This window comes from Amblyomma mixtum, chromosome 7 (genome assembly GCF_055824585.1).
Source record: "Amblyomma mixtum isolate Tamu chromosome 7, ASM5582458v1, whole genome shotgun sequence".
Taxonomy (NCBI): domain Eukaryota; kingdom Metazoa; phylum Arthropoda; class Arachnida; order Ixodida; family Ixodidae; genus Amblyomma; species Amblyomma mixtum.
Window position 1 is genome coordinate 16,015,809 of NC_143018.1, and position 11,661 is coordinate 16,027,469.

Genomic DNA, 11,661 nt, shown 5'->3' on the forward strand with positions numbered 1-11,661 from the left:
AGAATACGCTTTACAAATTAAATAGCCCAAAATGATAAATAACTTGTTATTTATTAAGATACGTGGATCGATGGATGGTAGGAGCGTCACCTTCGAAAAGAGAAGTGGTGGGCGCCAAAAAGTGCGAGATTTATTACTATTATGTTTTCAAACCTTTTTTTAACTTTGATAATTTAACTCTTTCTTAGGATTTCACTTCTATAATTATTCCATTTTGGATACCTCAAACACCATCCCTAAATCACTGTCACTTCCCTACTTTCAGGCCTCTAAGACAGATAGAAAGACGGACGGACGGACGGACGGACGGACGGACGGACGGACGGACATACATAGCATCCCCTTTGTATCAAAGAGGTGACAGTTGTCACTTACCTGTTAAATAATACTACCATGGTGAAGAAAAGCAACGCGTCATCTTTATGAAGTCTGTGGCATCCAAGGAAACTACACGGCATTGCGTCTAAAACTGTCCGGACTACACCACACACACTACATAGTGTCATGGCGGCAAAGCTTTTAGTTCGATACCCGCGATGTATAAGCGGATTTTTGGCACGACATCACAAAAGTTATTAGAGTAAAATCTTATTCCTCTCCAGCATGGCTGAGCGCGACAACTGGATGCCCAGTGCGCCCAGCTGAGACGCTAAGGCCCCGTGATCACAACGCATGAAGGGGCATCTTAGTACCTGGAAGGGTGCGACATAATACATAACTTGACGTTCCGCGCCCTGACGAGGTCGGGATCAGTGGCAGGGGTCACTATCAAAACGCAGCCGGTGTAAAGACGTCCCAGAGAGGGGAACAGGAAGGAGAAGAACGACGAGAGAGAGAGGGGAGGAGAAAAAGATGGCTCGGTTAAAGAGAGAAAGAGCGAGGGCGAAAGAGGTGCCGGGGGGCGCCTTTCGGGAGCGCGCTGTTGTACGCGGCCGCTCCAGCTACCGTCGTCGCGTCGACGTCCCCCACTCGGAACTGCACGCGGCGTCGACGCCGACGAGCGCTGCCGCATCCGGCGGGGGTCAGCAAAGGGCGCCGCAATTACGCGACGATTTCCGGCGCGCGCGGCGGCGGTCAAGCGCGGAATAGGCACCCGAGGCCCGGGTTCCCAGGACAGCCGCTCACTGTTGCCGCGTGCCTCGTTCACGCAGCGGCGAGGACGTTGATCCGCGGCGCGACCCCCCCTCCGTTCTCCTCGTCCGTCTATGTCTCCCCGCGCTACGGCAGGGCACTCTGGAGCATGCATGTACGAGCAGAGGATGGCGGGATAGCGTCACAGTTTATGCGAAACGCCGGCCAACTTACTCGCCTGAGCCCCTTTCGCAGCCTATGCAGCATCTGATACGCGCATGCGCTCCATAGTTCTGCCCTGCTCTGGAAGGCACGCGATGGCCCTCATCCCCAACCCTGCTTCAGCACTTCCGCACTGCTTGGAGCTCTGTATCTCCGCACGTGCTTTTATTCCAAAACGCAAGGACAGTGAGCGTGACCATCTCTAGAGAGAGGGATGGGCATCATCAAGGTCGCTGCTGTGGACATAACTCACCTGCAGATTAACCGCCGCAGTTACGTGTACGGTCACGGACATAAGGACGTGACACGTGTCCTCCTGGACTGGACGGCGGTGGCCAACCCAGACACCCAAGCCTGGCCCTTCAATATAGCAAGCGTTGACGTTTTTTTAGAAGTATAGAGATTTGCGGAGGGAGCAATAGTTGTCTCAGTTGGAGTTCGACACAATCGCGACACCGTCGTGTTGGCGATACCTTGAGTACAAGCGCCAGTGTAAATGCACTAATGCACATGCACTACCGTCCATGAAAGACCTTTTTCTCGTATAGTTGAACATTACAGTTGATCCCACCTATAACGGCAGCAGGTATAACGAATGCTCCCTTATTACGAACGAGGGCGGTGCAACCGTCAAAATATTTATTATAGCGATGGACGTGCCTATTAGGTATACTTCATTCGGTTATAGCTGCAAAATGCCGCTGACAGCTATACCTGCAAACTGTGCAGCCATGCATCCGAGTCAAAGGGCACATAGCTCTTGGGTGACGGATTATTTGTCTTTTCCCTTTCGATGTAAGGGGCAAGGGGGGGGGGGGGTGGGATCGAGGTGCACTGAGGACTGCAACACACCTCTGTCATTAACGCTCGATTCAGCAATAACCACGGGGTATACGCGCCTTTTGAAATTGAACCTTATGGGCGCCGCCATACTTTCGTTGGGTGCTGTGGCAGACAGCATTCAGGTTGGCAGATTTCATAGAGGTAGCCTACTGCGCATGCGCGTTGCATCCCAGTACGCTCGTGCACCCAATTAAGCTGTAGCAGTGAGAAGGTCTATATGCAATACCCCTGTCTGTTATGCCGTGTCCAGGTGGTTTGTATGGAAGGTGGGACAGCTACTGCCTTCTGTCCTTTCCTCAAAAGTAATTTACATATAAGACGAGACATGGCTAATTGGAGACAGATGGCAGAGGTAGTATCCCTGAGCCGAGCTGACGATCATCAGGATTAGGACGATGATGATTTCTTTTGTATTATTACATACGACGTTCAAAAAGGCCAAGAATGCCCGAAGGCCAGGAATGACTGGGGCAAGAATGGATAAGAAGCAGATGCTTGCGGGATTCCCGCGGGCAACGGTTCTAACCAGTGCACCAAGTCGCGAAGCCATACCGGGGAATTCGAGCCGCGGAAGCGATGTTCTCAGAGTCCGGCCGCCAACGCGCCGCTCTTATCGACGCCGCCCTGAGTAATAGATGTCCATCGCCGTGGCGTCGTTCGGCTTAGCACCGTAAATGCAGCGCTTGTCCCGCAAGTGACCGGTTCAGCTGCTCGTCCCTCGCTCTGTGGCCAGGCAAGGAAGACATTTACAGGGGCGACTTGCCGGAAGATAAGGAATTAGGAGCGCAAGAAAAATGGCCGAGCGGTGCGCTCAAACGAAAGGTCTGTGGCTTCAGCAACGACGTGAGAGTGGCGGCGTGCTAAACTGAAACATATCCGTACATAGAAGCAAAAAGAAATAAAAATGGAGCGGGGGGGGGGGGGGGGGGGTAGACAGACAGGTATAAACACAGAGCAGAATGTTTACCGAACCCGTTTTTTAAAGAAAATAATGTTGCCGGTTCTGTATCGGCCAATCAACGTAGCGCCGCTTGCTTTACTAATTTTAATACGTTAAGCCACCATGCGTTAAGCCTTTGCGTTAGTTAAGAAAATGCAGTACATGCAGACAAGGAAACGACTTAGTACATACATTGAAGCGAAAACCGACTACTGTTCAGTGCAGCCTTTACCAGCAAGGACGATAAGGGAACGCATTAGAAAACACGTGAAACATGCAGACATACGCACACTTGTCGAGCGGCATCATCCTGTGAAATCATGCTGAATGATTGAGTGCATGTCTGAATCTGATTTTTTGTTTAATGTGTTCCTGGGGCAATTTATTTTCGCGACCGTTGAACCAGATAGTCCCTACTCTGCGCTTAAGTTTATGCACTTTGCTGCTTCGTTATGTCTCTGTTTACAAGCAACTCTTGGAGGGGACCGTATACTATTTGCACAATGCGTTCCTCGAACTTTCGTCGTCGTCGTAAGAAAAGCAGCCAGTGCTGCTTTCTCGTAAACAATAATCTGGAGAGGTGTCGACCCCTCCATACTTCCGTGCCAAGTTTAAAGTTTTCCCTGCTCTGCTGGCGACTTGACGCATTAAAGTGTCATACCAACGAGCCCCCACCGCCGTTGAGTGATTCTACAAAACTTATACAACCAGTTACATGAACATAGAGAAGGACAGGTGCAGTGCATGTTTATTTCTTTCTCTTCTGAAGACAAAGTCATGCTTTGGGTCAAGGGAGGTTTGAGGGAAGCGATAGAGAGAGAGGAAAACTATTATAACGAAGGAATTCGGGTCACGCAGAGCCTTGGCTCCCCGCATGACCCTACTGCACTCAAGTGTTTATCAGACCTGGGAGGACTGGAGACCTTGCTGCGCTCGGAGGACCTTGTCGTGCAAGCCATCGCCACAGGCCGGACCTCCAGGGTTAATTTGAGGGAAAGAAAGCGGGAAATAGCTACCATTCCCCATCCCGCTCCAGCGCCCATGTTCTCGAGACGAAAAACAGCTCTAAGAAAATGCATGGTGAGCGCATGCCTCTTATAAAACGTGTTTTAAAGTTCCTACTGATAATTGTCAGGGCAAGGAGGTCAAGAAAAACGAAGGATTGCCCTGGAAGTTGCCTTTAAGTCCGCATGTAAACCCCAAAAATTGCGAGGACACTTTGACAACTAGTGTTGAGAGGCGAAAGCCGAGGACACTATACCATGACGACTTCCGGTGGATGTGGCGTCGCACCGTTCCCGTGGCTATATCGATACCCAAATTATACATCTTTCGCAGATCTCAAGTGGTAATGATGCTTAATTACACTCTTTTCCATCTAATTTGACATAAATCCGACGTTTTTCCGACCATTATGTGACAATTTTCACTATGCCGTGACTACTTCCCGTGGATGTGACGTCACATCGTTCCCGTGGCTATATCGACGTCCGCGCTATTTCGACGCAATTTCGACATTTTTGCTATAATTAATTAACTAATTAATCGACAGTCATCAAACCTGGCTTCTAGGTTCATTTTTTCCTCCTCTATCTGAAGCAACCGTTCGTTTTCTCCTATCTTTTTTAGGTCTTGAGTTAACACGACTCAAACGCTGCCAAAGGTGTGATACCCTCTGCTAACGGACGACAGTGTGAGCTTTATTAAGGCTTTATTAAGGCTTATTAAGGTTTTCGCCTTAATACAGCCATATCCCCGTCCGGACCATCGTATAACGCCAGCGCCATCGGCAGTCGATCAGCCCGCACGCATTAACGCGCGCCGTTCGCAGTTCCTCCATAATCCGCGATGCGTTCGGAGCGCGGCCGGAGGTCGCACCTGTCCTTCCCCTCCGGGCAGGGGAAGGGGGAAGAACTCGCATAGCGGCCGCGCATCCTCTTTTCGGCTGCCGGTGCCACCACGGATCCCACAGATCGATTTCTCCTCTGCGACGTAATTGGAGGCCAAAGGGGGCTGCGGCAAAACGGAGAGGGACTTCCGGCGTTACCGTAAGTGGCCGCCGGGGGCGCAGCGAGGGATGGCCGATAGCGCGCCGTTGAAGAAGAAGGAAAGAAAGAAAAGGACATACCACGCGCGAACTTGCTCCACGGAGAAGCCTCCGCTGCAGGCGCTGAGGGGCTTCCACGCATGGGATCGGCGTTCGTCGAGCGCTTTTAAGTGCCACTGACGGATAAATTCTGTACGGGTAATCAAGCTCGCCGTAGACGCTGCGCGGTAGCAGGTGTGAGCAAATCCTGTGAAGCGCTAAATGAAAAAAAAAAAAATATATATATTTTAGAGGCCGGTGATAGGGTGGATGAGGGGATGCAGGTGTCTTTCTTTGGGTAAAGGCGCGAAACACACACAGAAACAAGGCGGGTATACCAACTAGCCCAAACAACTAGCCCTACCAACTAACTAGCCAAATCAACTAGCCAGTTACCAACTAGCCCAACAAGGCGTTCTTTTAAGCAGGCGTCGTTATTAGCAGCGTTTGCTTCGGGGATTGTTGGGTCATGGTTAAAACGGATTACTACAAAGCGCAACACACGGGACAGCAGAAGAAAGGTAGACAGGACTAGCGGATACAGTTATTTCTTTAGTGAGGTCGCAATGTATTTAAAGCGGTTAATGTCGTATCGGAATAAAATAGTGGAATAGGGGCCAGTGTTTTTCAGACGAAAACTACCTCTAATCGCCCCTTGCCCCTCTGTCCCCATTGCCCATTTATTCTCCTTTTCAATCCATTCATGGCCTGACCGGTGATGTTACGGAGTCTCACTGCTATCAGATACGGGCTCATCACAAGATCACCTTGCCACTAAAGTGCTTGGCATTAAAAATGCGTTAAAATTAAATGCATTAAAAAGAAACGGCAACATATTGTCTTACAGAGATAGAGCTTCTGCAGTTGTCTATCAGCCCAGGAAATTAAAATTACTCGATTACGTTACATGTGAACATGTTACTTTTAGGTTGCAGTAATGATTAAAAAATACATTTATTACCAAACTTGCATGCATATCACTTCGCGTAGACAAATCAGAGGTTAGTGATCGGTGAAATACAGTAAACCATTTCCTGGTCTCAAGCTGTAATCGGTCATAGCTATCGCATTGTTTTCTCTCTAATGAAGCATTTCGTTCACACCCCCACCCTCTGGTGAAAAACGGGGCCTCTGATGCTGTTCTCAAGCTGTAAATGGTTTTAGCTATCCCATTGTCTTCCTTCTTACGAAGTGTTTCGTGCATGCACCAAGCCCCTAGCGAAACAGTGCCTCACAATCAACGTGCATCGCGTGTGCGACGACACACCTCGCAGCCACGCGTTGTATGAGCACGGCTAACACGCGCGCCGAGGGTGACAACCAAGGTGCCAACGCACTCCCTTCCATGATGCCGTCAGCCTCCGCGGTAAGAAGTTACGGCGAGCCGCCCGCGGCAGCGCCGGGCGATGCACCTGTTGGCCGCAGGAGGAGAGGGGGGGGGGGGGGGGGGCACCAGGAAGAGAGATGCCCGGGAGCTCGGAAGTTGCTTCCCGGCCGCCGATTCCTCCTCAGTACGGCTGCGCGCTGAGGAAAGAGAGAGAGAGAGAGAGAGAGTGAGTGTTTTGTTCCCACGGGTGGCGCACGAGCGGTGGGAAGGAAAGAGAGAGAGAGAGATAGAAAGGGGTCCGGAGGGGAAAGGAGGAACCGCCTGCGGCCAAGCACCTCGCGCGCGGCATCGGAAAAGAGAAAGCGACCGCGACTCCTCCTGGTGGTAGCGCGGGACCGTAGTGGAAGAAGCACGCCGAGAGTGACTTGCGTGCACGGCGCAAGAGACGAGCGCGGACGGGTTGAAAAGGCGGTCCTGTTTGCTTTCTTGTTTGTTTTTCGAGAGAGCGCTCGAATTTCCTTTGAAGGCACCGCCCGTGAAATGATTTTGGACGGTTACGGAGAAGGGAGAGAGACGAGGACAGGCGGTGAACGTTACTTTTCCGTCTCGTTATACGAAATTGCATTCCAGCTTTGCAGTCGCCTCAGAGCGAGATCTTTTTCTGTGACAGATGCGTGATGTGTGTGCGTTAGGAGCGGTAAGGATGAGGGAGCTTGCAGAGAGAAGAGCCTCGCTTGCGTTTTGAATTTATTAACGAGGAAGACGCCGCAATTTTTGTCCTTCAAAACTACTTTAAGGCTTTGAGGTTATTTGTCTTCGGAAAGGTTATGTTATGGTTTGCTGCAGAGTTTGGAAGGCAGCAACACAGACCTGCACAGGTAATGCTACAGAGAGGATCCCCGTGAGTTTCGTGCACTCCAGGAGGGTTAGAGCTACTGTAACTTGGCACGAATCTTTGTCTTCATAAGATTGTCTAGTTAGGAAGCGGTTAAGTGGCTAACTTTGACTTATAGCACATGAATCGCCAAAGAGCAGAAACAGTCAGTGCCCATAAAGAAGATTACAGAACAACAATACACTGCTGCAGAGGTGATAACGTGGTGATTGCAATTATTTTCTTAGAACCATTCGAGTATCTCTAATCAGGGCAATATCTAGTCTCTAAGCTTTTCAAGGGAATTTCACGCCATTGTCGACTTTATCCGAAATAAGTGACCAAGTTTCTGACGTCACTGCTGTCTTCCAGTTTCCTTCGACGTTTCGATACAGACATAGAAAAATCCAGGAGTCCTCATTAAGAGATGAAACAATACACTTCATATTCTTATCGGGCAGCTAAACGTGCTCAACAGTTTGCGATACGCTGGTCGTCTTCTAACAGCAAGCCACCGTAGTTTCTCATTGGTTATGGTGCTCAGCTGCTGACCCGAAATACGCGGGTTCGATCCCGGATCCGGCGGTGGCATTTCGAAGGAGGCGGAATACCGGAGACCAGTGTACTGTGCAATGTCAGTGCACTTCAAAGAACCCCAGGCGTTCGGAATTTTTTGGAGCTTTCAACAACAGCGTCCCTCAAAGGCTGAGTAGCTTTGCAACATTAACCCAGTGAACCGTCTTTCACCTGCACTAATGTTGCGAAAAGACGGAATGTGCAACGAGTTGTGTTGATTCAGAAGGATTAGGCGCTTGGTTAATCCGCCTCTGTTTAAGACCGTTCTGCGGAAGCATGAGCGTAAGCGCAAACAGCCGCAATTTGAAAAATAACCTCTTTCTAGTGGCTGCGCGCTTGTCATGAGTTACGTTAGACGAGTTAAGATGCGACTCCGCATCTGGGAAGAACTGAAAGACACGGTCAGTTCTTCTGCACCTTACACAAGGGCAAACATTTCTCTCCAAGAGCTTAGCATGAAGGGAAGACTCTATTGCGGGCTTCCGGTACAGCCATCTGCTCCTCTTATATGCGACGGGGTTGAGACCGCTCAGACAGGTTACAACCCTGCACTGCTTTCTCTCCTTAACTTTCACAGCTGTCATTGCTCTTTACCCTTCTAAATGATGTACGCACCAGCACACACATGTTCTCGCGCATATTCAGAGCGAGTATGCACCCTGGGCCAACCCTGATCACGTGACCCGGGTGCCAGGAGGTACCTTCTCACTGCTCAAAAGGTGGCCGCGTGAGCCCTGAGTTGTGACACCAATATTTTTTCCTGATACAGTGGTGTTACGACACTATTACTGCATTCATTACTGTTACTGCTACTACTGTACAACTGCTAGTCAAAGGCAGCATCTGAGAAGCCGTCAACACTGCAAACTCTATCCGATGTATGTAGCTATATCGCTGCAGAGTCTGTAAAACTTACTTGTAGGTGCATTTCAATGCATAAAATATGAAACTGAACATGTGCGTAGTTGCCGTCACCTCTGCCATCCGCTTGCATCACAAAGAACACAGCTGCTTTCTTCTCTTTTAATCATCGGCAGTAAAAAAAATCTGGTAAGGCGTTCATGAGTGCAGTTTTATTCCTTAAAGGCCCTCATTCAAGGGGTGTTGCATAAGGGATGGGATGTAGTCAAACCGAGTTGACGCGCGAAAGCATGTGTTCCGCCGGGCTGGCTCATGGTTTTGGTTTGCTGGGTCGTCGGCCCCTCTGGCGACGACATTAGAGTCAGGTTGACCTCTGATCGAGGTCAAGCTGATCTGATGTAGCTGTTCGCGCCGCAGATGGAAGTTGATGAAGGCGACATGTGCAGCGCACAATGCGAGAGTGTGCTGCTGTTAAACACGAGGCTTGATCGGCTGCATATGTGCTCACTGTGCTCTACTGTGCAGTGAGTGAGCGGCCAGCGAAGTTGATCTCTTCACGCCGCCGCGGGTTCGGCTCTCAGTCGCGGCAGTATTTATTTATATTTATTTCTTTTCTGCATAGTCCAAGGTCGCCCTCAAGGTCAAGCTTCACATAAACTCGGCGAGCTGGTTAGACCTCGTGAAGTAATACTTTAGTACTAAAACAAGAACGCCTCCTCCTCGCTCTGACAACCGAGACTACATCTTTAAGGCACACTATTTAGCAAACACTTGCAAAAATGCTTCACTTCCGCGGAAGAGAAGTAAATTCCAAAAGTGAGCAGGGCCCTGTCTCCATGACATTACGTATGTGGAATGGAAAAAAGAGAGTGAAATAAACGCTCCCTGCGTGATACTACACCTTTGTGCGCTGCAGTGCACCCCAGGAGGATGATGACTTGTGGTCTTACCACGTCTGTCGTCTGCCTAGGGTAGTACCTATGTCAGTAATGAACAATGAGGCACCCTATGACCGTCGACGTTCCCGTCGTACTCTTGTTTACCAGTTCAACAGACCATTCAGCTCCCGGCTCGTGCATGTGACATCATAACCACCAGCCCAACACGTCCACTGCTGGAAAAACACCTCTCTCACTGTTAACCACGCCCTGCGCGAGCTGCGACCACGCTGTACCCATAGATTACCTAATGTCAGTGGAATGGAAAACTGGGCGATTCGGCAAGGGCTGCGCATTGTGAACAGCACGGAAACAAGAAGACGCGATGCTTGTGTTGTCTGTTGCAGCCTCTTTGTTTTGTCATGCTAATGCACCCTCATGCGCCAACCTGACTCTCAGCCGCCACCTGATTTGTTTACCTTCACCTGAAACCCGCTAGGACAATGTATTCCTCACTAATAATGCACCCTCCCGTGAGAGTAAGAGAGTAGATTTGCCAGTGTAACGCTATAGGACTATGATGTGTTACTGCTGCAATGAGGAAAACAGGATTCGAGAGCGTACCTCATGTATAAGGACTGCAGGATTCTGAAGTGTTCCTTGTATACGAGCAGAGCAGAATTCCGGAGCGCACCTCCTATGTGAAAAGATCAGGATTCTGCATTTACCTCCTACTTGAGGAGAGCGTGGTTCTGGAGTGCTCCTCTAATGCGATAAGAGCAGGGATTCCTTACTCTACTATCAGCGTCAAATGAAATGCGAACAAAACACCTGAAACGCGAGCACAAAAAATCAAGAATATTAGAAGCTGGAGGTGAAATACAGGCGTGGCGTATTAACATTTCAGAAGAGCGGTCTTTCCGGCTACGGTGGGAAAATCAACTGCTTATGTATTTTGTCTCCCTAGTGTAATATCTGCGAGTTGTGCTGTTCGCGTTTCAATTGGCTTGTTCGCGTTTCAATTGACGCTGATAGTACCTCCTATATAAGAACCTCATGACTCTTAGTGTTCTGCTCTTTCCTGTGTATGTTTGTTCGTGCGCGCAGTGCCATCCCAAGAAGTGCCATCCCAACTCGCCCAGCAAGGAGTTCTTCTACATTACTAGAGTGTAGCTCCTTCATGACGAGACCAAGATTCTCGAGTGTTCCTTCCATGTGAGGAGAGCGAGATTCCAGAGTGTACACCTCTTGTACTGAGAAGAGCAGGAAACCTAACTGTACTTTCCAAAGTAAGCAGAGCAGAATTCCGAAGTGCTTCTCCAATGCTGATATACACATTAAATTAACCCACACGACATTTGTCGCTGCGTAATGGGTCGAAAAGCGCCACCAGCCTCCCGTGCACTGCACACAATAACCAGTGCCGTTCGGAGGGCCCTGTCGGTCCCTTCACCGGCGGAGCTGCCGCAAGGCCGGCGCCGCCGTGGAGGGCGATCTGGCGCTCGGCTAGTTTATGCCGGCGACGGCGGGAGAGCCGCGGCAGCGCGCTTATCCCAGCTGCAGCGTTCCCAGACAATGCGCCTTTTTCATATTTCACGCCGCAGTCCGCCGCCGACGCTGTAGCGGCCGCCCGGTGTATGGCCTGATGCTTCTATTCCCTGAAGCTGCATGCATGAGGCTTCGAGCCGTGGTGGCTTTGCACGCCGGGGGGTTGCGTCCGTCCGGCCCGTCTGTATATGCGGACGCGTAAAAAGCCGTCCTCTTCCGCGGACAGAGCGTTGGCCCCGCGGCCGATCGTAAAGCCGAAGTCGAAGCCGCAGCACAGGCCGCAGGGAAGAACGAAAGCAGCATAAGAGGTGCTGGCGACAGCGGTATACACCCTTGGCCTCTCTTCCGAGCTCCGAACACGGTCGTACACAACGACTGTCTGATCCTGCAAAGAAGGTTCAGCCACCTTTTGTCTCGTGCAGTGCCCAGGAGTGG